Source organism: Peromyscus leucopus, chromosome 12, assembly GCF_004664715.2.
Source record: "Peromyscus leucopus breed LL Stock chromosome 12, UCI_PerLeu_2.1, whole genome shotgun sequence".
Classification (NCBI taxonomy): domain Eukaryota; kingdom Metazoa; phylum Chordata; class Mammalia; order Rodentia; family Cricetidae; genus Peromyscus; species Peromyscus leucopus.
The window spans coordinates 40411367-40439007 of NC_051073.1; the positions used below are offsets into that span (position 1 = coordinate 40411367).

Sequence of the window (27641 nt, forward strand, 5' to 3'; positions counted from 1 at the left end):
TATATCCTTTACGATCATGCTCCACGGTGGCCTAACTTCTTTCTATCAGGCCTTTCCTTTAACGGATCCACTTTCTCAGGTTTTAATACATGTCCTGTGGGGGAAATTCTAGATTCTGACTAAAGCAAGGGCATCCGCAGCTTCAAGTCTGAGATAATGGATCAATAGTAAAACTTACAGCCTCACCATGATGTGGTCTCCAGGATGCTGAGATTTCTAGCGAGTCTATTCTCTTCTGTCTGCCCTTTAGAATCTCCATACTGGCTCATGGAGAAGTCCAAGAGTGTTGATTAAGCATAGCTATGGGGAAACAAATCTACATTCCTGCAAACTGTAGTGGGTAGCCATTCCAGCTTTGATCTGGAAGTTCCAACCCCCATTGAGGCTTCTGTAACTGTCACACCTACTAGGCGGGGCCAAGAGAGGACCCTGAAGACCCGGGATCCGATGTGCCGGCTCTCTTGGTTCCTGGACCCTGGATGCTAGAGGTAGACCGAGCAGAGTTCTCCAGAGAACACCGCCAGACTGCGCTACACCTTTCCCAGACTCTGTTACCTATCCCTTCACTTCTAAGTTACCCCACAAAATAAACCTCCCTTTTAACTACGTGGAGTGGCCTTAATAATTTCACCAATAGCAAACAGAAGGGATCTTTTTATCTTGAGAACCCTGTCCTAGTAGTCAACAAATCTGATGCCTGTAGATGGCAGTTTATGAAAATCTAATTAGTCCTTGATGATCAACCATTGTGAAGCAGCTTTCCATGATAGAAGGAGCACTATTGACTGTTGACAAATGATTCAGAAAGCTGATCATAAGACACAAATGACTTCATGCAGCCACATTTAAGGGCTGTTCCTTTGCGGGTTTCCTTTGCTGCCACAGGGGTGAAGTGTTGGGAATCCTCTAGACAGTCCCCCTTGGTAAGAAAGCAGGGCAGCTTGTGGATTTATGGTAACATTGCAGTAGGTCCTTGGTAATGCAAGTGTTGAATATTTAATCCAAACTCTCGGGAGCTTCCTTTGAATGCCGCTGCCTAGCTTTTAAGGACTGCCTAAGATAAGACCCTGGAAACGAAAAGCACCTTCTTACTGACCTCCTGAAAGAAACCGGGGACTCAGCCCCATTCCTGCAAAGAAGTGAGCTGTGCTAAGAACCTGCTGCAGCCTGAAAACAGATCTGGTCCCCCACCACACCACCCAGAATTTGCAGATGAGAATGAAGCCAGCAGCCACCTGAATGCAGTCTTGTGAGACCCCCGAGCAGATGACCCAGGCAAGCCAGGCCTGGACTTGTGCCTTCCAGAACTGTGCAGTAACATGTATGTGCTGTTTCGGCTATCGACCCATGGTGATCTGTTACACAATAGCAGAGAGTGAATACAGGAGCCCACAGAATAGAATCTGTGTCGTAAAAACTTTATAGACGTTAGAAGAAAGAGGCATTCACCAGAAATTCTCACCCTCACATTGGTGACAAGTGACACACCAGTTTATGGACTCTTAGTGAAGTAATACAATATACATTGTCTGGAGGCATCTGTGGCATGCTGGGATAGGGTGTGGGTCTTGGTCTTATCTGACAATGGAGATGATATCTATGCCATAATTTGGGTGCAGGAATTCAACATAATGCAGGTAAAAGAGGCCTGCCACAAAGCCTGGTGTTCAGCCCATTGAGTGTAGCTCTCGACTTCTTATTCCAAAGAGATCCAGTTTCTGTCAAAATCCACATTCCAGTGGCTACCGATTGCAGATCTCCTCTGTTCCCCACCGCATTTCCGGTGACCCTTCAACCACTTCCACGGAATCAAAACGTACATGATGCAATTCTGCAGTTCTCACAGGCCTAAACAAGAGTTCTCGCTTTATTCACAAGTACCACCCAACCTCAACAGTAAATGAACCTAAAGATTCCTTCAAGCTCCCACCCAGGACTTCTCCACAGAAAGGACCACATTTCCGATGGACTCCGATGTCATTAAAAGGTGCATTATTCCTCCACTAGAATACTGTCCGCAAATCCTGTACTCCTGGCATCTAATTTTCTCTCCCCTGAAAAAGCGTGGATAGGAAATCCTTGAGGCGGGCCTGGACCGCCCTATTGGAGGCGTGGGCAGCGCGCATCTCCAACCCCTTCTATTTGGAAACTGCCTGTGGCTTGAGCTACTGAAGGTTGTCCTTGTTCGCTGCCCAAAACGACAGCGATCACCCAGTTTAAACGTAACTACTTACAAGGCCTGCTGTCAAAGGGGTGAGGCCAGGGGCAAGTTCTGAGTTCTAGCGACCTCTCCTCTGCTCCTCCCCAGACCCCGCTGCCACGCAGTGCCACATCAGCGACTGCACTGCGCGCCCCAGCTAGGTTCCTCGCTAGGATGCGAGTGGCCCAGTGGGCGGAGGCTGACAGAGCCCGCAGGAGTGGCGGGCTGCTCCACCAATCGGCGACCAGGGAGGAGGCTTGGCAGCCAACCGCAGCCCAAGCCAGTGACCCGCCAGGAAAACAGATGAAGCGCATCTGGACAGCTGTGCTGAGAAAGTTTGTGGGCCCCTTCCCGGCCTGCCATCCGCAAGGCACGTCTCCCACGTCGCCTCCTGCTAGCCACTTACTACTTATTTATTTTTCCCCAAGAAGCCATCAGCAATCCAAACTTGAACCTTTTTCTTCCCGCTACCTCCCCCACCCCATGCGAGGCGAGGCCACATCACATTCAACACAGTTTAATTTTCATGAGACATTGAGATCAAAAGAGCAGAAACAGCAACAAAAACCCAGCCGCCGTCTGATCCGAACTGGCAAAGTGGGAGAAGTGGGTGCTGAGTGAACAGACAAAGCTGGGTAAGTTCTGAAGACGCGGGACATCACCTTGGTCCTGCTGAGATCTCTAGCCTGTGCCTTTGCCCTTCTTGCCAGACTTCTTTTGGTAAGGGGAGAAAAAAATCTCATGCTGGGAAAGACTTCAGGAGCATCGGGGCTCCTTTCTCTGTTTTGTGGACATCGTTTGCTCTTTAAAATTTATGAGGGGTGGTGCTAGTATAAGATTTCTTGGGGACGAAATTTTGGCTGGTGTTTTATGGTAAACCTTTCTTCATCCCAAAGGTAAATTCTCCTCCTCCTTTTTCTCCTCCTCTTCTTGTACAACAATGTGTACATTTTCAAACTATAACTATCCTCCACGCCCTTGATGGAAGACTGAGAAAACTCTGATGTATTCAGAATTAACACAACTTTTGACAAATTACTTAAAACTTGAATCATGTGAAGGACTTACTGAATCTTTCATTTAAGTTTGAATGTAGTTGAAATTGTGAATATCCCTTTTCAAAGAGGAAGACCTAAATTCCTAGATGGTTATTAGCAAAATAATTAAACATGTGATAGACCACTTTGTGTGCCTGTGATCCTATAATTACATATTTAACCTCTAATTCTATCAAAACAATATCCACAGTGATTGTTATACGTGTGTGTTTACACATAGCTCTAGTTTATGGGTCAGGATTTAGGAATGAGGGGGTGGAAAATGCTGAGCTAAGAGTGACCCAAGGACCTTTCCTTCTGAAACATCTATGATTTCCTCCATCCGAGGAATGTTTTGAAGTTCAAAGTTATGTTGCATGCTGTTCACTCCTGGAGGGAGATCTGACTCAAATCAATCTTTAATTTCTGGCACTTAAAGCAGTGGTGAGAATTTGGTGCAAAAATTGTTACTTGTGGAGTATGTTTTGGTTTAAAGTGGATTTAGGGATGCAGGATTAGAAGGACATTATTATAAAGGGGCAATAAGAGTTGGCCAATCAAGATCAGTGCCCAGCTTCACAGTACAGTCTTGGGTAAACCACTCAGCCCACCTGTTCCCCAGTTTTCTCCTTTGTAATGTTTTAGTAATAAATAATTGTGCACACTGATGGTGTCTAAGGTATCGAGTTAAAATATGTTAATTGTTAGGCCAGCCCAGCATAAACCATGTCTTTGCTGTGTTTTCATTTTTTTATCGCCTTCCTTCCTAGCTTCTGTACACAGATTTCTTCTGTGGCACTCTGAGTTCTTGAGAAAATTTTTTTTATCCAGCTCTGAACGCTTGCTAGCCAGGCACAATGTAGGGTTGTAAAACAGAAAGCATCATGAATGGATGTCAAAGAAGAATTGATTGAGGCCTTAGATGTAGAAGGTTCTGGAGTGCAGAATGCAGAGATCTACATCTGAATGTAGGTTGGTTTCACGGGAAGGCCGCCATTACCGGGAAGTGGTTTTGACAGTTCGCTTTAGGGGTGATGGTGGTCAGAGTCAGAGCTGAGACAGATTCAACCTAGGAGCAAGGGGGAGTATGGCAGAAGTATGACTGCTTTGAGCATTGAGAAAAATACTCAGTGCTCAATGCTGGGAGCATTGAGAAAAAGCTACAAGAAATTAGTGTGGGCGGGTGTGGGGTGGTGCTGGCCGTAAGCTTTCTGCTGACAGGACAAGCGCCATGAGAGGGGATGGATTGTCAGGCGGTGAAGGAGAATTCGTCAAGTATATTGGCATGGGCCAAGTATATTGGCATGGGCGTGGTGAGCAGAACTGACACCAGTTGCCAAGTGGAGGCTTTGTGACAGGGTTCGTTTCTGGGGTCCCCACCGCTTGTCAACATGCTCTCCTCCTGCAGCTGGGGTGGGCAGGACTGGATGGCTCACCAGGGCCTGGCAGTCTGAACATTTGCAGTGACCTCTTCCAGCTCTGTGCTAGCGGTCTGGTACCCTGGGGCATTACCCAGGCAATTTTTCATTAACAAGGGCCACTTGGAAGTCTTTGGCAGGAATGGGGTTGTTAGACCCCTGCCCTGTTCTCGTACAGACCCAGTGTGTGTAAAATAGATCTTTAACGTCCTGCTAATAAGGTCAGTCTGTTCCTGTGTTAATATTTAGAGATTTAAAATTGCAATCACTGAGGTAGATATTACCTATCGTATGCATTTGAGTGACGGGTGAAGCTTGAGTTCTTGTGCCTTGTCCCAATGACACTGTGGCAGAGATCTGGGTTCTGGTGTGGCTGCTGGCCACCTGCCTGACCTCAGGCAAGACACTGAGCCATTATGATTCTGTGATATCATCTATGAAGTGATCTTCCTGGTCCTTTTCCCTTAGGTGGTCATATATTCATCCCCTACCAACTTTGGAGCAGTCTGTTGTCTGAGGGTGCCTACCTGATACATCCAGCTATTATTTGTGTTGACTTTTGTCAAGTGCTCCGGTGTTCAGCTCATGGCGTCTTCACAGAAATCTTATGAGGGTTGCTACCCAACAGAGCCTTGCATTTATCATTGAGGAGACAGAGGCATAGATGGATTAAAATACTTGCCCACAATCCATAGTGAACAACTGGCAGACACAGACCCAGACTAACACAAAACCTGCACGCTTTGACCATTTTAGGCTACACAGTATGACATCCATTCTTGGGTATATGAGAAACTGGCTCTTCTTCTTGCTCCCCTTTTTCTCTCCTCCCTACTCCCCACTTTGTTCTCTTTCTTGTTCCCCACTTCCTCTTCCTTTCTTAGCTGCAGGGTTTTGCTATGCAGCTTAAGCTAGATTCAAATGTGTGATCCTCCTGCCTTACCTTCCCAAGTCCTGGCATCCCAGGCAGCCATCACGCCAGGGTTCATTGTTCTAGTGTGTGATTGTCAGAGTCAACTAGACAATGGGAAGAGGATCCCTGGAGCCAGGGACGCACTGATAAAATTTTCCTAGAGAGGCCAGAACAGCAACAGGATTCTGTCTAGGAGGTGATGGGAGACATTGCATTGCATTAAGTGGATTTCATTGCCGGCAAACATCTGTCTTCTTATCTTGTTTGAACAGAACTCACTGTAGTATCTGGTTTTAAAGTAGACAATAAATGTCAGCCGGTGTTAATCGGATGACTATCTGCACTGAAAAAGGACCTAGGAGACCACTGATGTGTTTTTAAATCTTTGGGTGCAGAAGCACAAACCTGTTTTTCATCTTTTAAAGTACCTAGCTCTAGATCATCCCCAAAAGCTTTACAAGAGAGATTTGCAAGTTGTATACCTCAACTGGGGAACAGTATACACTATTCTCATACATCATCTCCCTGCCACAACTATTGGTCAGTTAGTGAGTTAGTAAATGAAATAAATACCGAAATCGAATACATATTAACGTGCATTTGAAGTAGGTTCCTGGAATCCTGGCCTCTCTTCTCCCTCTCTTCTGCACCCAGACTTGAGATGAATAGGTGCTTTCCTCTAAATGGCATTGCCACATGTACTGCATCATCAAAGGTCCAAATCAACGGAACTAATCATTCACGGATGGAAGCCCACTGCCTCAGCTTCCTGCTCTTACAGGTGTGTCTACAGGTGTGCACTCTGTGTGTGCAGGTGTGCACCACCACACCCAGCAAGCAGGGCAGTAGCAGGAAGCTGAGTAGGCAACACAGCATCTTTTTCAGAGTTGGGTCTTCTCCTTGCAGACTTTCTCTGAGTGTCTCTTCTCAGCTTAAAGGATACAAATGGGACTTCATTCCACTCTTGTGACCTAGCTTCAGTGAAGATCTCAACCCGACAGTTGGGGCACACAGATCTTCATGAGTGTTATCTTGTCGCAGAGAAGAGATGATCATCTCAATGGAAGAACGTTCCTTTTCTAAGGCCACACTGGCATCAGGAGAAGCTTGCCCACTGAGGTTAGTTTGCATGGCTTCCTCTCTCAGGCTGTTGGCATGCCGACCTCCTGTGTGAAGTTGCCCTTGGCTTTAGAGAGCCTGCTGTGGACTTTGACGCTCAGCTCTCTCAGGAAAACCTTGGAAGACAATGAGTCCTTTCTCCTGAACCAGCCGTCACCACTTTGGACCAGCCCATTTCCCTAAGGTGCCTTAGACCATCCTAACATGGAAAAAGGGGCAAAGGCAAATGTTCTCGCTGTCCTGAGCAGAGGTGACTGTCCTCTGTGGTGATGAGTTAAAACAAGGTGGCACTCTCCATGGCAAGGAACGAGGTGACTTTACCTGAACCTTTCCCCATTGTACCTGAAACTCCACAGGTTCTAGAAAAATATTTGTAATATTTTATATAATTGTCTTTAATAGGGAGAAAATAGAAAATGGGCTTTTAGAGAAATAAGATGTCTGTGAAAATTGATCTCCAAAAAGGAAAGTGTGCTAATTGATTAGTAAGAAATGTAAAGGTCTCTGGTTTAAGTCTCTTTTTATTGATTATTCTTGTTACCTCCAAAAGGTCACACCATTCTTTGGACTATTCTATAGCCTAGCTCTGTGATATTAACACAGCTTTCCTGTTGAGCTTCCAACTGGGGCTCATAACCCTTTTCAGTGGGCTGGTACCTTTTATTCTCAGCACTTAGAATCAAGCCAATAAGCACTGTGGGAGGAAAGTTCCACCCAAGGGCCTAGCTAAATAAATAAGTGGACAAAATTAAATCAGACCTCTTCTAGGATGTTTACAGAGGGTGCTTTTCATCGGGCAGCTTCCTTCCCATGAACACTCACTTGTTCAAGCCCTGATTTATGCTCTATTCCTGTTAACTCTATGTACAGAGCCAAGGCTTCCTGAGTGCTGAACTTACTTTTTGGTAGTAGTAACCCATATAAGAAGTTTCCCTATTTATTCTTGATGACTTGAAAGTATCATCGGTCCATTTCTGATTTGAATCAACAATGAGTTGCCAAATTGACACTGTTCCTTTTGTGTAAAGGCTGTCTATTTCTGACCTATTCCATCACAAAATATATTTTCACAAATGAGTATAACATTTAATTTGATTTAAGTTCAGTAGGAGAAACAAAATCCCAAGTTTATGATATGTAATATTTCATAATTTCAGATAAATATTTCTCTTAAAAACATATTAGTACCTTAAATATCCCTCTAAAGTGGAAATAATAAATTAAAATATCATAATATTGAGATTATAGGCAGAAAATTTCCTAATCTGTGAATCCAAAATCGGAAACTTTTTCTTTCTCTGAGTCAGGATCTCTCTCTCTAGCCTAGGTTGATCTCTAACTCATGATCTTCTCTGCCTCAGTCTCTTACATGCTGAGATTATAAGCATGCACCACCACACCTGGCTCAAAATACGAAAAGTTTAAAGTACTCATATGATGGCCAAAAAATTTCATATGTCACAGTATTTTAGATTTCTGGTTTTCTGATTAAAAAATGCTATAAAATCTTTCCAAGTATCACCAAATCTGACAGCCTTGGAAAGCAAACACTTCTGCCTCCATGAATTTAGACAGGGGTCCCCAACTTGTAACTACTTTTCCATAATTCAGAAGACATTTATCACACTCAGGAGACCTTACATTTCAATTTTGAGTGAAAACAAACTGAAATGCTACATACCACTTTGATATTGTAGCTATGGATGTGTGTGTATGTAGGTAGGTAGAGTTGTATGTACGTCTATATGAATTCCCTACTCCATTCCCCCTTAATTTCTCATTATTTTAGTTTGAAGACCTATCTTTCTTCAGCATTATAAGTTTTTCTCCCATGTATTTGATTTTTTTCTATTTACAAAAATAGAGAACAATACTAATGTTGTAGAAATATGTTAAGGACAGATAAGAGGCCAACACAGAAAAAGAGATTTTGTAGTATGTAGTACTCTCAGACATTTTTTTTTACTTCCTGTGTTCTTTAATGCAATAAGTAATAAGGATTTAAATATTAAAACCAGTAATGGAGAAGAAAAAGGGCCCTTGAAAATGACCACATCCAAGTCAGATTAGCTAAATCTTAGAGATAAAACCTAGAGGAAGTCAGGATGATGGGAAAGAAGATGAAGGAATTAGGATTAGAGGCATGGAGGATCTTACCTCTAAGCAGGTACCATGGAAGTTAGACTCTCCCAGTTGCTTTAACCTAGTGTTGAATTCTGGGCTCAATTGTGGGATACCCTGCATATGGGGAGACTGCCCAAGTAATAAGAGTATTTCATTTTTTAAGAGTAATAACATACATGGTATACTGTTGAGTTCAGGCACGGGAAAGAGGCGACCCTGGGTTTAAATTCTCTATGATCTTGGAAACCTTACTCTTCTCTAGTTTTAGATGCATCATCTTTAAAGTGAGGACGCAGTCTCTACCTCCTAACGTGTTTGTTACAGTGGTAGCTCAGGCCTCTTTCTGTGATGAAAGAGCTTTCATGAAGAGTATGCTATTACTCTTAAAAACGAAATACTCTCATTACTTGTCACTTTCCAGGGTGTAGTTAAGTTCAGGTCCAGTGTGGCCTCAGGTATCCTGGGTACACCTACCTCTTTATTCTGATTGCTCAGAACTCTCTCTCTCTCTCTCTCTCTCTCTCTCTCTCTCTCTCTCTCTCTCTGTGTGTGTGTGTGTGTGTGTGTGTGTGATGACAGTAATATAGTTGACTTTTTTGATCCTGATACACCCCTTTTGGTTAAACATCCACCACTCTTTGCCTGAATCGCTACAGTGGGTCTCAAAGTATCTGTAAACGACCATTTGGATTTTGTTCCTCAGGTACTTGCACACTGTTTTTTTGCAGTGTAAAAAAAAATAAATAAAAAAGAACATTCTGCTTAAATTTTTCTTCAATTTCAAATAACTTAAATATATTTAATTTTTTTCTATACATTTCCTTTCAATTTCTGTATTTCATGAAGGTGGCAACATGCTGTTTTGCAGACCAGACTGGTCTACAGACCAATTTAAAGGACACTCTCACTACTGGCTTCTTGAAAAGACTCCAAGGCATCCAGACAGATTGAGAAAATAAATAAGTAAATAATACAAATAAAAGTCACCCATTTTTTCTTCTTAGGTCTCCAGTGGCATTGAATTTCATTTAAAATAAAGTCAGATGTTTACCCTGTCCTAGGAAGCCTGAGGTCATTCATCTGGCTTTGCTTCTGTGTCCATAACTTCTTTTCTTTTTTGAGATTATAATATAATTACACTATTTCCCCCTTTAATCGCTTCAAACCCTTACAAATAGCCCTCCCACCTAGCTCTCTTTCAAATTCATGGTGTCTTTTTGCTTTAACTGTTGTTACCTGTGTGTTTTTCTAAATACATAAATACAACCTGTTCATTGTGTATAGTGTTACCTGTAGGAATATAATTTCAGGGCAGACCATTTGGTTTGGACTGTCAGTGGGTGTGGTCAGACTTTCTCCACTCTCAACATTCCTTAGTTGCCTGTGGTTCCTTGTGTTGGGTTGAGGCCTCCTGAGCTCCCCACCCCCCTATCCTCCCCTAACTCCCCCCCCCCCAGTTCACAATAGCATGCCATTGGTGTCATCATTGTTCAGCTAATGTTTAGGCAACCATATTGCTGAGACTTGATGGGTGTAGCTCCTGGCACTTCTAGAAGACAAGATCTGACAGCCAACTCCCTGTTCCTCTGGCTCTTACAATCTTTCCATCCCCTCTTCTGAGCTCGAGGTGCGGGAGTGGTTTAGTAGATGTAGCTGTTGAGACTGGGCTCCACAGCACCGCATTATGATAGGCTGTGGTTTTCTTCAGTGGTCTCCTCCTGTTGCCAACAGAAGTTTCCTTGATGAGGGGGCGAGGGGGTGAGGACAAGGCAGGTCTGTGGGTATAAGGACACATATTCAGAATGAAGTTAGGGACTGTGCTGATTTAATTAAGTGACTGCTGTAGGTTCTCCTTCATGGTCCCTGACTTCGTTAGCCCTGGGTAGCTGGCTATGCTTCCAGTATCATTTCCAGCCTTATTTCCCTCTTACTGAGCAGGTCCTAAGTCCAATTACAGAGCTATTGATCACTGCCAGCGAGTGCGTGTGCCAACGCTGCACCCTAAGGGTTGTTGCGCCCTGCTGGTTGTTGAGGTGATTCATAGGCATCATTGCTGGGCAGGGCTACCGTTTGCTTCCCTTCTTTGGAAGCTTGCCCAGTGCCTTCTGGTACCATGAAAGCAAGTCCTCCAAGAGGAGGCTTTCAGGTCAGTTCCAGCTCAGGGGCTTTTGGTCCCTGTGTCTAGAGTGTGCAGTGCCCCCCTCTTCCAGATACCACCCCCACCTTTGTTCTCTGGGTGTCCCTAATGCTAATAAAGAGTGTTCAGGTTTCGGCGAAAAGTGGGTTTAAATAGAGAACAAACAGTGATTGAGGAGGTGAGATACACTTTGATTTATTCTTTCATCTCTTAGATCAAGCATGGGCAAGCACTTCCGTCACTGTCTCTCAGGCAGTGAGGACCTTTCTCTAATTGCAGAATGAGCAAAATGTGAGGTCTAAAGCCAAGTCCCCAAAAAGACCTGAGCAACTTAGCTTTAGTAGACTAACTTGACGATCCCCTGGCCACCTTAGGGGGAAGATGTCTGTTTTCAGTTCTTGCTTTATACGTGTTTTTAGACTGCTTGCTTTCTTCAGAAAAAAAGCAAGATGGTGGAGAGCCCATTCCAAATGCCGCTAAGATGATCGGGGGATAAAATGATGGCAGTGTGTTGTTGTTACCTTGCTCCCACTGGGGAGGATTCCTTATCAGGGAGCATGCCTACTGGTGTTCAGTGCTTAAATAGAGAACTGATGGAAAACATCTTCTCCAGCCGGACAGTTTCCTGTCTGGTTTGGCTTTGGCCTTTGATGCTTGCTGTCCAGAGAGTCTTCTGTATGGAAGCATCCAGGACTCTCACTTTATCTCACCACTGTGCATGTCTGTGGCAATCAATGCCCAGGTAGTAGCTACAGCCAGAATGGTTCATGGAGCTACCGAGAGCCACAGCTTCTAAAAAGTGGAACTGCCAATATCTGTGATTTTGTCTGTTGTCTACTCTAGCGGTTTCTGGGCTCAGAAGATGATTCCTCTGTCTTTTGCTAATTAACTGTCATTACAGTGACAAATCTTTTTTTTTTAAACATTTATTTATTTATGATGTATACAGTGAGTATTTGGCCTGCAGATCTCATTGTAGATGGCTGTGAGCCATCATGTGGTTGCTGGGAATTGAACTCAGGACCTCTGGAAAAACAGCCAGTGCTCTTAACCTCTGAGCCATCTCTCCAGCCCGACAAACCTTTTTATATTTTAGCTTTGAAACATTTATATTGAATAGGATTGGCAGTCGGATGTATCAGCATGCTTTCGTGTGTGTGTGTGTGTGTGTGTGTGTGTGTGTGTGTGTGTGTGTGTGTGTGAAATCCAGGATTTGACAAATGCTTCTGAGGTAGACAGTTCACGGACCATTCTTTGAAAATGGCCAAAGTAGTATATTTGCTATATAATATTTGTATTGGGTGAAAAATGGGCTGAATTTTAAAACAGTCTCCTACTGCAGATAAGTAGCATAGCTAGATTGGCCTTTGGTTTGATATAACTAAACATCAGGCAAAATATTTAAGTCAGTGGCTTGTGTAACCCTGGCCATGGGACACTGAGGGAAACCTAGAAGCCAGAGGTGAAAGAGATGTGTATTCTCACTACTTCAGATCATCACCTAGAGAGAGAGTCTAAGTAAGAAGATTGTCAGTGCAGGTGGAATTCAGACTTCTCGAGCTGAAGCATTGGTGAGAAGAACTTGGGGAAGAATCAAAGGGGCTAGAGTTAGAACAGAGCAAATGAAGAGATCTGTAGAGAGAAAGGGGGCTTAGATAACTCCAGGGGATCCCCAGAAGGAATCAGCATTGTATTAGTGAGCAAAGGCTTTTGAAGACACTAATGAAAATGATGTGCCAGGATAGAAGGTTGTCACTGTTTAAATATATCGCCTCATATTGTGGAAACTTAACTCCCAGTGTTGCGTGCTGATGGTCATGTGGAGCTGGGTCCTATCGGAAGTCATTGGAATTGGTTGAGGTCAAGAGAGCAGAGTCCGTGTCATGGCACTAATGGCTTCTCAAGAAGAGGAAGAGGTTGTCCTCGCTAGCTTGTTGACTTTCTATGAGATGTTCTCTGCTCATTCTGAGGAAGCATGGAGTCTCTCACACCCTGGAACAACTTCCTGTGCTGTGCTCCCACACGTTCCTACAGAGCTCTGGGCCTGTGAGGAATACGTTTCTTCTCATCATATATCAGTCAATCGTAATCAGTGAGTGTTAACAACATCAAAGGGAAATGAAAAAATGAGCTTGGCGCTCAGACAAGAATAGGGATGCTGCCCATCCTAGTAATGCTAGAGAACCTCTAATCCGTGAGTCATGGATGGGGTAGAGCAGTTTGGAAAATCTTCCTGGAATTACTGGTCCTAGTCTCAGGGTTGCTCTGCATGTGCCAACAAATCATAGAGTGGCAATTTCCCCAAGAATCCAACCGTTTCCAGTCACTTAGCCTCATCCCAGACAGAGCTGAAAAATATTTATAAGAATTGAAGAAAAAAAATCTGCTCTCAATTCAGGTAAAATCTACCATGTCTGGCACCTTAAAATAGTAAATAAATTGTATTTAAAAGGAAAGTCACTATGCTAAGTTTCCCTGAGGAGTATTTCCATGCTTGGCTAAGTCAAATAATTTACTTCAGTGTAACATTTTGTACATAACAAACCAGAGACTGCTAGGCTTATTGTCTGTGTTGATATTTGCTTTGGCTCCTGGGGAGCAGCTCATCTTTGATATCTGTTCCTGTTTAAACACACATATTTTCCTCTGCTTGGTACCTCTGCCTTGAATTACAGCAAGCTAAACTCGGTGAAGACATTATCCAACTGCAAGATTCGTTCTGAGTAATGGACAGTGAAGGTAAGTAAGTGAGGCAACTAATTTTCTGAGGTGACTGAAGGACTAAGACTCAAACATCTCAGAGGAGAGTGAGGGCTACCCTGGGGACCAGGCAAGGTCTCCGCAGGATTAAGGACTACATAAGCCAAGGTCCAGAGCCTTTGAATCCCAGTGTGGGACATGTCAAGAGCAAAGACAGCCACATCCCATAAGCACAGTGGCAGAAGCCGATGACGCAGGATGTTTTCATTATCAGAGGTTAGAGTCTATACAGGTCCCTGTCTGGACAGCAGTTCTGCAGTCCGTAACTGAGCTCCACAGGTTGATCCTGGCTATCTATCTCTTCTCCCTCTGTAATTTTGACAGCTTTTAACTTGAGTCCCAGGGATCTTTGTCTGATCCATCCCTTCCCAACTCTGAGGGTCTGCCTGACACTCTAACCTCTGTGTATCTTTGTGAGACATTTCCTTGCCAGAACAAGCTTTGTTCAGTTTGATATGAACTGGGCCCAGATGTTCTTTCTGACTCTGCCTGTGCAGAAATGGGATTTTTTTTAACCTTCTATAATTTATTAGATTCTTGCTGGCTAGAAAATCCATTTGTATTGATGTTTCAACTCGTATTTCACAATGTGTGTGGGGGGTCACTATCATTATGTAATCAACATTTTTCTCTTGGGGGAAATTCAGACACAAGTAAAGGGTCAGTCTTTATGAAACTGATTTCTTGCCAATGGTCTTGTAACACTTGGGACAGTCCCAGGGGTAACTCCTATGGATAGGGTGATTAGACATGTAGGGATGTTGGGAGAGTGGAAGTCAGGATCATGATCACAGTCATGGTCTTCAGGGTCGGAATTGTTCATTTGATTATTTACAGGATTTAACAATTACAGCAGTGTCTACAACCCTAGGCATGGTGCATCAAGTGTGTATAGAATTCCATTGTCTTCCAGTAATCACACACTGAAAGAAGTTCTAGTTTTTGGTTTTGTTTTCCAAGAGAAAGGGACAATGAGAGGAGACTAAGAATCTTACTGATTCTGTCTCATGAGCTCAGGACTGCCATCTATTTTGGGACACATCTAAGGAGGTGAAGTCAAGGACAAGATTAAGCTTTCTGCAGAGAAATGCACTGAAACTTGATATAATCTAGGTGACTTTAATTTTGAAAAGTCTTGCTGGGCTTGCCTTTGGTTTATAATTATGTTTTGTGGTGGTGATAAGCAAAATAGGGTGGGGTGAGTGAATGAAATTATTCCAGATAAGCAGCAAGGTGCTGACAGGTCCTCAGAAGGGAGGTGATATTGTCAGAGAATTAGCCTGACCGTGGGAAAACAGTCAAGAGCATTTTACTTTACCACAGTCTCAGTCTTCTCTTCTCTTCTCTTCTCTTCTCTTCTCTTCTCTTCTCTTCTCTTCTCTTCTCTTTCTTTCTTTCTTTCTTTCTTTCTTTCTTTCTTTCTTTCTTTCTTTCTTCCTTCCTTCCTTCCTTTCTCTCTTTCTTTTCATTCTTTATTTTTCTTTCTTTCTTTTTCAACATGCAAAAATTATTTTCTTTCTTATAATACATTAACGTCTAGGCATAATAAGGACCAAAAGACTAGGACAACACATTTTAGACTTGAGATTGAAATTCTAATAGAGATTCACAAGATAAACTCAATTAAGCCAAACTGTCCTTGCAGTGTGGTGACTACTAATTATTTGTGACTCTACTTAGATGTCATCCACTTATCACATTCCACGTGCATACTTACTGTGGGCTATTTTCTAAATGCAAATTAAGCTTTTTCTTTTCTTTTTGAAATAAGATATTTAAGTAAAGGACTAGTAAATTAAAAAAAAAAAAAGTCCAAACAAAGTGTTAAGAAACCAAAAAAATCTCCAAAAGTATCATTGAGTTTGTTTTATGCTGGACATCTATTGCTGGGCATGGAGCCTGCCTAAGAATGGTTTGTATATCCAGTGATGCTCCATTGGAGAAAAGTAATTTTTTCTTGTAGGCTGGTATCACTTGGAGATAGCTTCTGTGTTAGGGATGGGAGCTCATGTCCACTTCCCTTCTCGGCACTGGGAGTCAGTCTGGATTGGCTCTTGGAAGTCTCTGGGAGTTCATGTGTGCATCAGTCTTGTCCGGAAGGCATTGTTTTCTTGGTGTCGTCCGTCCCTACTGACTCATTCCAGTCTTTCTGAAGCACTGCGTCCTGTCTTGTTTTACTGTCCCGCTAGTTTCTCTTTCCTGTATTCTCATAGCATTTCCCAAACCTGGAGCTGTCTTTCAGCAACTTCCTGCAGGTCCCATTCACACAGAAACTGCACAGAATTCTGAAGAGAGGCCGATGGATGGCCTTTTTCATTTGTATCAATATTGTATTGAATTTAAAGGAGAATTTGCATGCCACTGTAGAGAGCCTTCCTTAGTTTTCCTGAAATTTAAGGGGCCCTCTCCAACCTAAAATTCTTAAGTGATACAGATTTTGAAAAGTTAGGAATGGAAGGAGGTCAGTTAAGGAGACAGTTTGATTTTGAAGTGTCCTTGATTCAGACATGGAGTTCAGTCATCGAGGAGGGTACCCACTTGTACTCCCTGTGAACATGGAATGTCAACTCTCACACTGGACCCCTTTAGACCCAGGTTTCAGTGCCTTACCAATTACTAGTAATTTCAAATCCTAAGACTCGTTGAGAGACTTGGTTATGGCATATAATTCATAAGGAGTGTGGTAAGGCCTGGAGAGGCAAGTGTGTAGGAAGTATCAGTGGCTAGAAAGGTGATGTTTGTCCTTCATTATTTGGCATGATTTCAGTTACTTACCATGCTTTATTTGGCAAATGACACTTATAAACATCTCCTTTACACTCCCTGAAGCTCAGCTGTTCTTCCCTCTTCTGGTTCACAGGGGGTTTGTGCAGGATCAACTGCGATTCTTCCTTACTGTGGGTGAGCTGAGAAGAACTTAGGACAAAGGAACGGAGGTAGTTTCTTTGCTCATCACAGGAACTGCTGGCCACTCCTTTGTCTTGATTGACTTAATCGCCCTTAATATGTTTTTGGAGGATGTTTCTTCTTCTAGAATGAATTACACACTCATTCAGAGTATCTAAGTAAAGTTATTCAATTGTTAGCAATATGCATTACCTCCAGCTCCAGGGGGGCATTCTGACCTCTAAACACACCACACACACACACACACACACACACACACACACACACACACACACAAACACGTTCATATACACAAATAAATCAATCATTTTCTAAATGTCCTTTTTTATGATGAGATATTCTCCTATGAGGAATTCCACATGTACCCCGCCCACTAAACTTGTCTTACTGATAGATCCAAATGCTGAAATCACTGGCACTGGGTTCGTGAGTTTTCTTAATTTCCACACATGTGGTTCAGGTGGTGGGTGTAGTCCGAAGTATTTATCTCATCCCCTTCCTCTGGTTGGAATGAATGTGAGGTGGTTGGTTTGGTAGGTGGGCCCAGGTGAGAGACACAGACCCATAGGTGGGCAACATACCCATGGGAGCCTCGTACGTTTATGTTTACGTGCTTGGCACCTAAGCGACATGGTTGAATGGTGTCACGGAAATGAATAATCAGAATGCAAATGTTTTGAGAGTAAAAGCAAAGGAGAGTGGTTACTATTCAGTGAAGGGAAAAGCACCAGTTAACTTCCTCACTCTCACTTCCTGCTTGGAAAACACTGTGTCCTCTGGCAACCCGGGAGCTTCGCAAATGGATTGACGACCCACCAGGTTTGTGTGTCTGATGACATTAACTGAAGAGTGCTGTGGGTCAGGTTTCTATAGGATGAGTCTGGGTGGAGGCCGCGGGCAGCAAGTAAAATGTCCAGGGAGAAACTGAGTGGGACGATGGAAAGAGAATTGGGAGTGGACTGGTGCAAGACTGATGCTAGAGAAATAGGCCTTTCTTGATTGGTGAGTCGCGTCTTCCAGGCTGGAGTTACTGTGCAGCACATCTTCAGCAGTCCCAGCCCTGGGGGACCTGGGCAAAAGTCAAAGTGTAGTAAGTTTAAACATTCGTATCAGTTGCTTTTGGTATACACAGAGATGTGTGTGAGTGAATGTGTGTGTGTGTGTGTGTGTGTGTGTGTGTGAATATGTGTGTGAGAGAATATGAGTGTGTGAGTATGTGTGGGGTTGAGTATGTCTGTGTGAGTGTGTGTGTGTGTGTGTGTGTGTGTGTGTGTGTGTGTGTATGTGATTGTAAGCTGAGAAGTGTTAGCCTATCATTTTTTTTATTCCAGAAACTTTTCAGCATTAACTTCAAAGCAAGCCTCGACTTTAGGTATCCCATTCTTCTCACCCTTGCGTCTGTCTGCAGCGCTTGTGTGCTGAAATCGAGCCAGATAAATGCCTCAGAAGAAAGGTGTGGACTGTGACAGTCAACAGTTGGTTTACTATGTCTCAAATAACAGTGCACTTGATAATGTACAAATTACGAATTTTGATTCATATAAACATAGTCTGAATGCAGACTTTACCTTGCATTTGAGACCTTGTGCAAATAACTTACCCTCTGGACTTCGGTTCTCTTACTTGCAAATGATGTGATATCAGCTTCCTGGGATGGTAAATATCTAAGTAGGTAATGTGAGCAAAGAGCCTGTTGGCACTGTCTGTCACATGGTAGCATCAAAGGGACATCTAGCTCCCTTGAGTCTGTCAATTCCCTTTCTAGCTCCATTCTCTAGCATTAGGACTATGGCCTGACAAGTTTGACTCTTAAAAATCACAAGCATCTCCCTGATTGGCTTCTTGTGAATTGTAGATAATTGAGGCAAAGCTAAAACTACCTAATTCTAATGACTCTGTGGAAATACCATTTATTTAATGCTAGACTCTATCATTGTTACTTGCTAGGCAGAGAAGACATTAGAGTTATGTATCTTTAATGCTGAATTTTATTTCTTAAGCTTTCTGTGACATTTTCCTTCTCTGCGATCATAACGGGTCCTACAATTGAACTATAAAGCCTGTCACCCACTGTAAGTTTCTATCCACATTTTCAATCCATCCATCATTTCTCCATCTACCCATCCATCCATCCATCCATCCATCCATCCATCCATCCATCCATCTGCCTCATCCTTCATCCATCTGTATATCCAGGGCTTTCTTATGGAAATATTTAGTACATGCTAGTTCTGAGCACTAAGAATCTGGCAGTGAGGAAGAATACAAAAGAAATCATTCATAAAACAGGCTTTGTAGGACATTCTTTCTTATAAAGAAAAGGGTGTGAAATATAATAACACAATGACAGTAAGTTATGCAGCATATTAAAAGACAATTACTGTAGAGAGGATGAAGTAGGAAAAAGGGATGAGGTATTGGAGGCAATTTTTAAAATACGGTGATGTCAGATAATTGCATTTGAACACAGCTTTAGAGGGAGGAGCATTCCAAGCAGGAGCTGCAAGTACCAATGCCCTGAGGAGGAGGCAAGTCTGGCATGTTTGAGGAGGAGTAGGAAGATCGTGTGGCTGCTGGGAAAGAGACTCTGACTAGAGGGATGTTGAAGAAGAGATGACCTAGCTTGTGTGGCTCGTGGCAGGGGTGGTCCTTGTGTGGACTTGGGCTTGACTTGCACATCAACACAACAGCACTGACTTCTGTATTGAGAACAGTCGGACAAACGGCAAAGGCAAAGTTGAGTCCAGTTGGGAGACTGTCTTCATTACTGTTCTATTGCTGTGAAGAGACATCATGACCAAGGCAACTTACAAAAGGGGGCATTTAACTGGGGGCATGTTTACAGTGTCAGCGGGTGAGTCCATGGCCAATATGGTGGGGAGAAAGGCAGCAAGCGGGCAGGTATGGTGCTGGAGTAGTAGCTGAGAGCTTATATCTGATACGTAAGCACATGGCAGAGACTGAGAGAGACTGGCCCCGTCATGGGCTTTTTAAACCTCAAAGCCCACCCCTGGTGGCATACCCCCTCCCATAAGGCCACCACACCTTCTAATCCTTCCCAAAACTGTTCCTCCCACTAGGAACCTAGTATTCCTATATATGAGCCTATGGGGACCATTATCAATTCCAACCACCTCAGGGACCATTGCAATGGCCTGCACAGGAGGAGGAGCAGGGGAGGTGATGAGAACTGGCCAGATCCCGGGCATATTTGGGGGTGGAGTGATTTTTAGTGGGTTGGATGTGGGAGGTGAGAGCCAATGCAGAATCAAGGATATGATTAAGTTTTGTAGTGAGCAGGTCCGCCCTAGTCAGGTATGTTCTGGACAGTTCTCAGATTAAGAGGCATGCTAGACACTTGGGTAGGGAAGCCAAGTGAACAGAGAAGCTTTGCATTCAGGGAGAAGTCTGGCCTGAGATTAGGCATTTAGGAGAAGTGGACCCACGGCACAGTGTTTCAAACTGTGAAGCAGAGTGAGACCCAGAACGGAATGAGCAGAGGCAGACAAGAGCCTAACAGAAGCACCCTGTAGACACGCCAGTTTTGAAGAGTTAGAAGTTTAGGAGACAAGAAGCGGCCAGAGGGGAAACAGATGGGAAAGTAATTTCTCAGGAGAGAGGCAGTGCTCGGCTCTGCTAAGTTCTGCTAGTGGCTCATGTGAGATGAAGCTGGCATGTGCCGTTGTACATGGAAATGCCAGGCTCTGCTGACCTGCTGAAAGAGCTAGCCTGATAGAGGAATAACAAATGATCTCAGAATGAGGCGGGGCACAGTGAAGGCAGAAGCCATCAAATGACTGGCAAGATTCCCCCTAGCCTCAAACCGGAGGATCCTGACCCCTCAGAGTTCTACTCGCTCGTTTTATTTTGCTAACTCTGTTTCTCTTCGTCAGCCCCTTGGAATGAGCTGAAATGGGATTCCCTTCTAGATAAGTTTGTCTACAGCCTTTGTTGAGGCCAGTTGAGCCTGCAACTACTTCCATCTCTGCCCAGTGACAGAAAGGTTGTCATAAGTCAGGTCATGAGGGGGTCCTTCAGTCATGGGACCCAGAGGAGGATTTTCCTTATAAGTAGCCATGCCTCAGGCTGATGGGAAGTTCCACGACTTGCCAGTTTTAGAGGCCAATATCACTCTCTCCCTTTCCCAGCATTACAGCCCATACCCCTATGACATAGAACTCTAAGGGTAGAGTCATTCCCTAGAGCCATGACATTGTTGAATTAGCATTAACCAGAATACAGAATACAAACGCTCTTGCATTGGCCAAGGCATGATATTCTGTGCTAACTCTTTCTACCCTGAAACTGAGTTAAGAGGAATTTCAAGTTTGCTTCAGCTGCAGCTCATTAATGCTTGATACTTGTTGGGTACTATGACTACGAGAATTTAGGGTGTGGGTCGGTGTAAATGGGTATACCTGCATACATAGATGTAAGCCTCTGGCCAGTACCCAAAGCACTCAGCCTAAGGAGATGCTGAGAGAAGCTGAGCTCAGCACAGATAACAATCTGCCCCTTTCATTCTTCCCTGGCCCCAGCATCTCAGCCAGGAGGATTTTCTTCTTCTTCTTCTTCTTCTTCTTCTTCTTCTTCTTCTTCTTCTTCTTCTTCTTCTTCTTCTTCTTCTTCTGTATGTTCTTCTTATTATTTTTACTTTACTTTTTCTTCTTTTATGTTGCTGTTTTATTTTATTTTATTTTTTGTTGCATTGGAGTTCAAACCCAGTGCCTTGCAGACATTGGGCAGGTACATTGCTAACTGAACTCATTCTCACTGCAGTTAAGATTAATCATACTCAACTCATAACTTATTATTCAAACCCTGAAAGACACTCTAACTTATGGGGGTGGTTGCAGGTAAAAGGTACTCTCAGCAAGCAACTTTTTCTCAAGTGGGCACAGCAAGGTCTTATTCCCGGAAAGACACGCCCAGAGAGAAGCATTGCACAACTTTTGTTGATGGGTGCACCTGTGTGGGTCCTCTCTGCTTGTCAAGCACAAGCCTTATCAGATGTGCCTGTTGACAAGGCTGTATGTGAATGTCATACTGGAAGAGCTGTGATTCCAGCCCATACATTTCCCCATGGAGTGTATGAATCTGCAGCATGTCTAATCAGTAGATAAGAACTTCAAGGCCTTCATCACGATCCAGAATCATTCTAACCAGTATCATCACTGCCTGTGGAAATTTCCATAACTTGATGGGCTACCAGTCTCATTGTGTAAGTAGTCACAGAGGACGCACTCCTCATACACTGCTATGTAAATCACAGCTGCCTAAATTACTAGGGTGTTCCAGCTCTTATAACTTCTACGGGGAAGTGAGTCATTTCACTCTCATAGGGTAAGCATTGTGCTAAGACCTACCAATCACTACCAACAAAGCCACAGTGTTCCTACGCTACAGTGTCCAGCTGGAAATGAAGTCCGAATTATGTGACAAGCCAATACATCAAGATGTTCTGTCACTTCCACTCAGTAAGAAGGTACAAAAAAAAAAAAAAAAAAAAAAAAAAAAAAAAAAAAAAAAAAAGAAGAAAAGAAAAGAAAAAGAAAAGAAAAAGTCATCTTGGCAGACACGTAGAGGAATGGAATGGGATAAAGGACCCAGAATAAATAAACCCATGCATACTCAGTCAAACAACTTTTGAAGAAATTGACAAAAAATGAATATCAAACAATGGACAGTTTCAGTAAATTCTGCTGGAAAATTTGCATATCTACATGGAGAACACTGAATACTAACCCTCAAAAACTAATCCCAAACAGACCAAAACCTAAGTGAGACTTGAAATGCTGAAAATACCGGAGGAAAATATAAGACCGCTTTACAATTGACAAAAGCAATGATTTCATTTCAGGGATTCTAAACACAAAAGACCGGAAGACCCAACAAATGGGATTATTTCAGATGTAGAGACTTCTGTGCAATTAAGGGAACAGTCACCAGAATGAAGGAACAGCCTACAGAATGTGAGGGCACTTTACCATTACCAACTTTATCAGAAAGAGCATCAATATCCAGCACATATAATTTGCTCCAAGAACTTAACAAGAAATAATGCAACTAAAAATGGGCAAATGATCAAATAGACACTTTTCAAAATATGCACCATATGCCAACAAACATACTGGAAAAATGCTGACTATCTTTTGCCATCAGGGAAAGGAAAATCAAAACCATAATGAGATACCATCTCATGCCAACCATTATCAGCAAAAAAAAAAAAAAAAAAAAAAAAAAACCAATAATTTGAAGGGAAAGGGGTGGAGAAAAGGGAAAGGCGGGGGATAGGGAGAGAACATATTCAATATACAATATATTCCAGCATGAAATTTTAAAAATCAATCAACCAACAAGAAAATAATAAAGGCTTGTGGAGGGCACAAAAGAAGAACCCTTGTATACTGTTGGTGGTGTGTGTAAATCTGCACTAACACTATAGATATTAACATGGAGGTTCCTCAAAAACGAAGATCTGAACTACCATGTCATCCAGCTCCACCACTGCTAGAATCACATTTCAAAGGAAATGAAAAGGGCATATTAGAGGAACCTGCATGTCCGTGCTTGCCAAGCAGAAACGATACGGACTCTGCCTATGGAGCTTTTCAATAGATGTATAAAAATATTATAGACGTGTGAGGAAGAAATCCAGCCATTTGCAGGAGAGTGGATGTTCAGCAGAGAATCACTTGAAGGTACATAAATCAGAAACAGAAAAGGCAAGAGAGGGGTAAAGGGAGGGGGAGACAAGAAAGGAGAGGAGAGTAGGAGGTTAGATGGACACGACCAGTGCATAACGTATGTGTGCACAGAAAGTTAGTGAAGCCATTCATGTCTGCCACCAATATGGTAACAATCAGAGCGAATACAGAAAAGGATTCCATTTTGAAAGGGCCAAGTTGATGGAACACAGTGGCTGTGACACCAGGCAGGGTCTAGCCTAATAGTCTGTCAGGATCTAACCCAATAACTCAGAAACATCAGTACGGGGCAAAACCCACCTGTTTTTGCAATTCAGATGGGAGGTGGGACAATATAGCCTCACAGAATTAAAAATACCAAAATGCACAGGAGGAAGGTCGAAGTAAGCAAGAAAAATTAAGTAAACAATTTGAAGGATCAAGAGTATCTCTCCTCTGAAGTATTTAATGAGTTCCTGGTCCATAGTGAGTCTTTATCCAGACCCATGTTTACATCAATGGTAAAGTGCATACATGTTAATGAATTAAGTTGCATTTAGGACCTCTAGATTTCTGTTACATTGCTATCAGTTTTTATGGGTTGAGCTGTGGTCCAACTGTCTTATGTTTGTGGTGCTGGACCAAAACGCTGGATGGGGCATTGCATGGTGGTGTCATGGAGCTGGAAGAAACTGCCAGAGACTATCTGTGTCAGTCCCCATGGTCCTGTAGGGTGCCTTCAGTATATCCTAGGAGTGAGTTGAGAGGCTTTAGAGAATCTTTGTGTGACTGTTGCTGCTGTTGGAGTTTCAGCAGCTGTCTATGGTCTGCTGTTCTTCAAAGTCATGTAGCTGCTGGCTTATCATTTACCTCCCATCTTTTTAGTTTTGGGCTTCATTTCTGACAACGAGGAACCGTAAGTGCAGCCTGAAGCTGGGGACACAGGAGCCTGGGTTTCTAGTCACAGCGTTGTTCCTCTCCTGGTGATTCTCGTTAGACTACCTAAGCCCCCACGTAGAGGTAAACCAATCACCAAGTTGGAAGTGTTAAAACTGCACACAGATTTCTGGTGTCACTCTCAGCTAGTTTTTCCTCACTTTTGTGGGGTGGGGTGGGGCGGGGGGAGCTCTGTATCAAGTTCATTGTTAGGAAGAGGAAACAACTCCAGCTCTTCTCATACAGAGCATTCTCTTAGATGCCACAGTACGATCTAGAGTGTTAGCCATAAAGAGCATTGCAATTTTAAATGAAAAAAAAAATTGCAAAGAATAGCCTGACTAAAGTGCTGGACTTTTTGCATTTGCCCCTCCCTCCCCCTTGCATCTACTAGTTTTAGACTGCCATAGACTTCTCACACCAATCCGTGTACAAAGAACCAGGTGTTTAAGGTCTCTTAAGCAACTTAAATGGCGACTCTCTGGGGGAAGGAATGCTTTCATACACCATTAATATTCTTGAAGTCACAGGCAGAAGAGGAGTCAATGTGGGCAGAATACCATTTCCCAGTGTTTTTAGATCAAACTATAAAAATCCCATGTTATCCATATGTGCCAGGATGTTAAAATGTATCAGCATCGCTCAAAATGATGAGATGCATCCTTTTGAGGAAACACTGATCTTAGAGCCGTCAGCTTCTTTTCTGCCTTCCGTAGGGGAAGACGGGGTGTGTGGCAGTCAGTATATATGTGGGCTAGACTCAGTGAATAACAGATACTTGTAAAATAAGAATGAATGGGAGCCAGTACGAAGGTAAAGTTCCACCAACTCCTTCAAGACTGTCTGTGTGTTAATTTAGTTTCTGATGACAGGAAGAGAAATGTGGCAGCGGGGACGCAGAAGTTCTCTTGTGTGCTCTGTCCTCCTCGCCTTGCTTGTTTTTCGCCTCGCTGTGACGAAACACCTGACTTGACTGTTTTAACAGCAGGCAATGTTGGTTTGGCTCCCATCATGGTATTGTCTGTGGTAGAGCATGCTCCATCTTGTGCTGGACAGGCAGCAGGACAAGCAAGAAAGGAAGTGAGAACCTTCACAAGCATATCTTCTTCCAACTAGCCCTGCCCTCTAAAGCTTCCAGAACTCCCCAAAACAGCACGACCGGATGGAAACAAATTGGTTAACATGTGAGCCTGTGGGGGACATTTCATATTCAAACCATGACTCTCCACCTCTTATCTCCAAAGGCTCATGGCCATCTTATGATGCATAATGTATTTAGATGGTCTCCAAAGCCTTAGCATTTTCAACATTACTCAAAAGGCCAAATTTAATGTCTTTTATGACGCCTAGCTGAGTGGTCTTATAAATAATAATAATAGTAATAATGATAATGTTACATATACCTAAGATGCTGTGGAACAGAATAAACTTTCCCACTCCAAACGATAGGAATGGGAGATAAAAACCAGGTACCAGAGCAACGCAAGACTAAAACCTAGGGTAGGTGGGATGGGCCAGCAGGTAAAGGCACTTGCTGCCAAGCCTGATGAACTGGATTCAATCTCCATGTCCTACACAGCTGAAAGATGGAACTGACCATAGGTTGTTCTCTGCTGTCTTGCATGTATACCCCAACACACACCATAAATATGATTTTAATAAGCATTCTAAGTAAGGCAAACAGTGGTTCATAAAGCTCCATCTCTGGTACTTGGACTTCTTGATGTAAGTGCTATGGCTTTTCTGTTTACAGTCTCAGGGGCCTCTCTTTTGGACTGGTTCTGCTCCTTGCCTACTTCTTTCTTCATCAGACGATCTATGTCCTGTTAACAACATCATAGAGTCTCTGTGGAAGCTTAGCTTTACCCTCAGAACTTCATGCATTAACTTCTCAGGAACCTCGTATAGGACTTCAATCCTGCCACACTTTACCTGGTCTCTCATACTCTCTTTGAAGACTAGGAGCAAGCCAGTATGATCCTGTAACTCTTCATTCTGCATGCCTACAAAACCAGCTCCATGTGTTTGTAGGAAGAGTCTACCTTGAGCTCAAACCACAGCTGGGATTTCTTGAACCATGGATACAGTGGCCTCTGAGTGCCTGAGTGGCCAAATTTGGAAAACTAATTTGGAAAACCTAAGTGGTCCTATATGAGAAGGGGATTCTTGTGCTTTTTTTCCCCCGCACATGAAACTCTTTCAGATGAATTTGGAATTTTACACCCTGAAGCAGGGGTTGGGTGGGTTCTGGTCTATTCCTTATATGCCCCCAGAATATACTTTCTACTGGTCCAAGGCACATAGCTTAGCTTACTTGTAACATCAATAATTTCTTTAGAAACCTTGCCTTCCTGAGCACCAACTTCATATAGACGTCTATTACCCAGTTACATTTCCTCTACATCTTTATATTCTAACTTTTGCTCCTGATTCTCATGGTGAAGCTGGCCAAAGCAGCCATCAAAATCCATGCAACTGACTAAATGCCTTATTGCCTTGAGATTTCTTCTACTAGATAAATCAGTCGATCATCTTTAAATTCAGCTTTCTCAAAAAGTCTCAGCAAGTAGGCAACGTATAGGTAAATTATTTATCAGTATGTAACAGGAATGATCTCTGGTCCAGTTCCCACTAAGTCCTTCATCTTGTCTGAAACTCCATCACCTGGCCTTCATTTTCTGCATACTTACTGGCATATTGGTCATCTGTGTTCCTGCTGGAATTACTCAGCAAGTTCTCCTCTAGTATTCAATGGCTTCCCAATCTTTTATGTCTACTTCTCCATAATCTTCTAAACTTCTCCTATAAACTAGTTTTGATGCTTTCTGACTAACATGGTCAAGTGAATACAGAAATGGTAACAATGTACTGGTAATTTTCTGCTTTTATTACTATTCATATGTCACACACAGCAATGATAAATATATAAATGATAAATGATAAAACACCTGACATAAGCCACTTAAGGGAAGATTTTTGATTCATAGTTTCAGAAGATTTAGTCCATGGTCCCTTGGTCATATGAACTTGGGCAGCATGGACAGGAGAGTGTGGCTGAGGGTTCTCATCTCATGAAAGACAGGAAGAGGAGAGAGCAAGGGAGGGACTACAAACTAAGTATAACCTTCAGGAGCATGCTTCCACTGCCCTACCTACCTGCTCCATGAAGCACCACGTTTTTAAGTTTCCAAAACTTTCAAAAATAGAGCCGGCAACTAGAGACCATCATGAAATGCATGGCACCGTGGTAGGCATTTCATATTTAGACCACAACAGTTTTCTAGCTGTATGTTTTAAAGGAACAATCGACACAAAACTCATCACACTAGAACACCCTTATGACTGCCCCTCTTTTTTTTTTATTAAGAGATTTTTCTGTTCATTTTTACATACCAACCAAAGAT

General features: G+C 43.0%; 1 protein-coding gene across 1 annotated transcript in view; it reads left to right on the top strand.

The window, feature by feature from the left end:
* The first annotated feature begins 2463 nt into the window (after nucleotides 1-2463).
* The window catches only part of LOC114691934 (transmembrane protein 45A-like), a 77833-nt gene continuing 52655 nt past the window's right edge, over nucleotides 2464-27641 (top strand). Inside the window, exon 1 of the mRNA XM_037209679.1 lies at nucleotides 2464-2835. The gene's annotated coding sequence lies outside the window, so the exon portion shown is untranslated. The remainder of the gene's footprint in view (nucleotides 2836-27641) is intronic.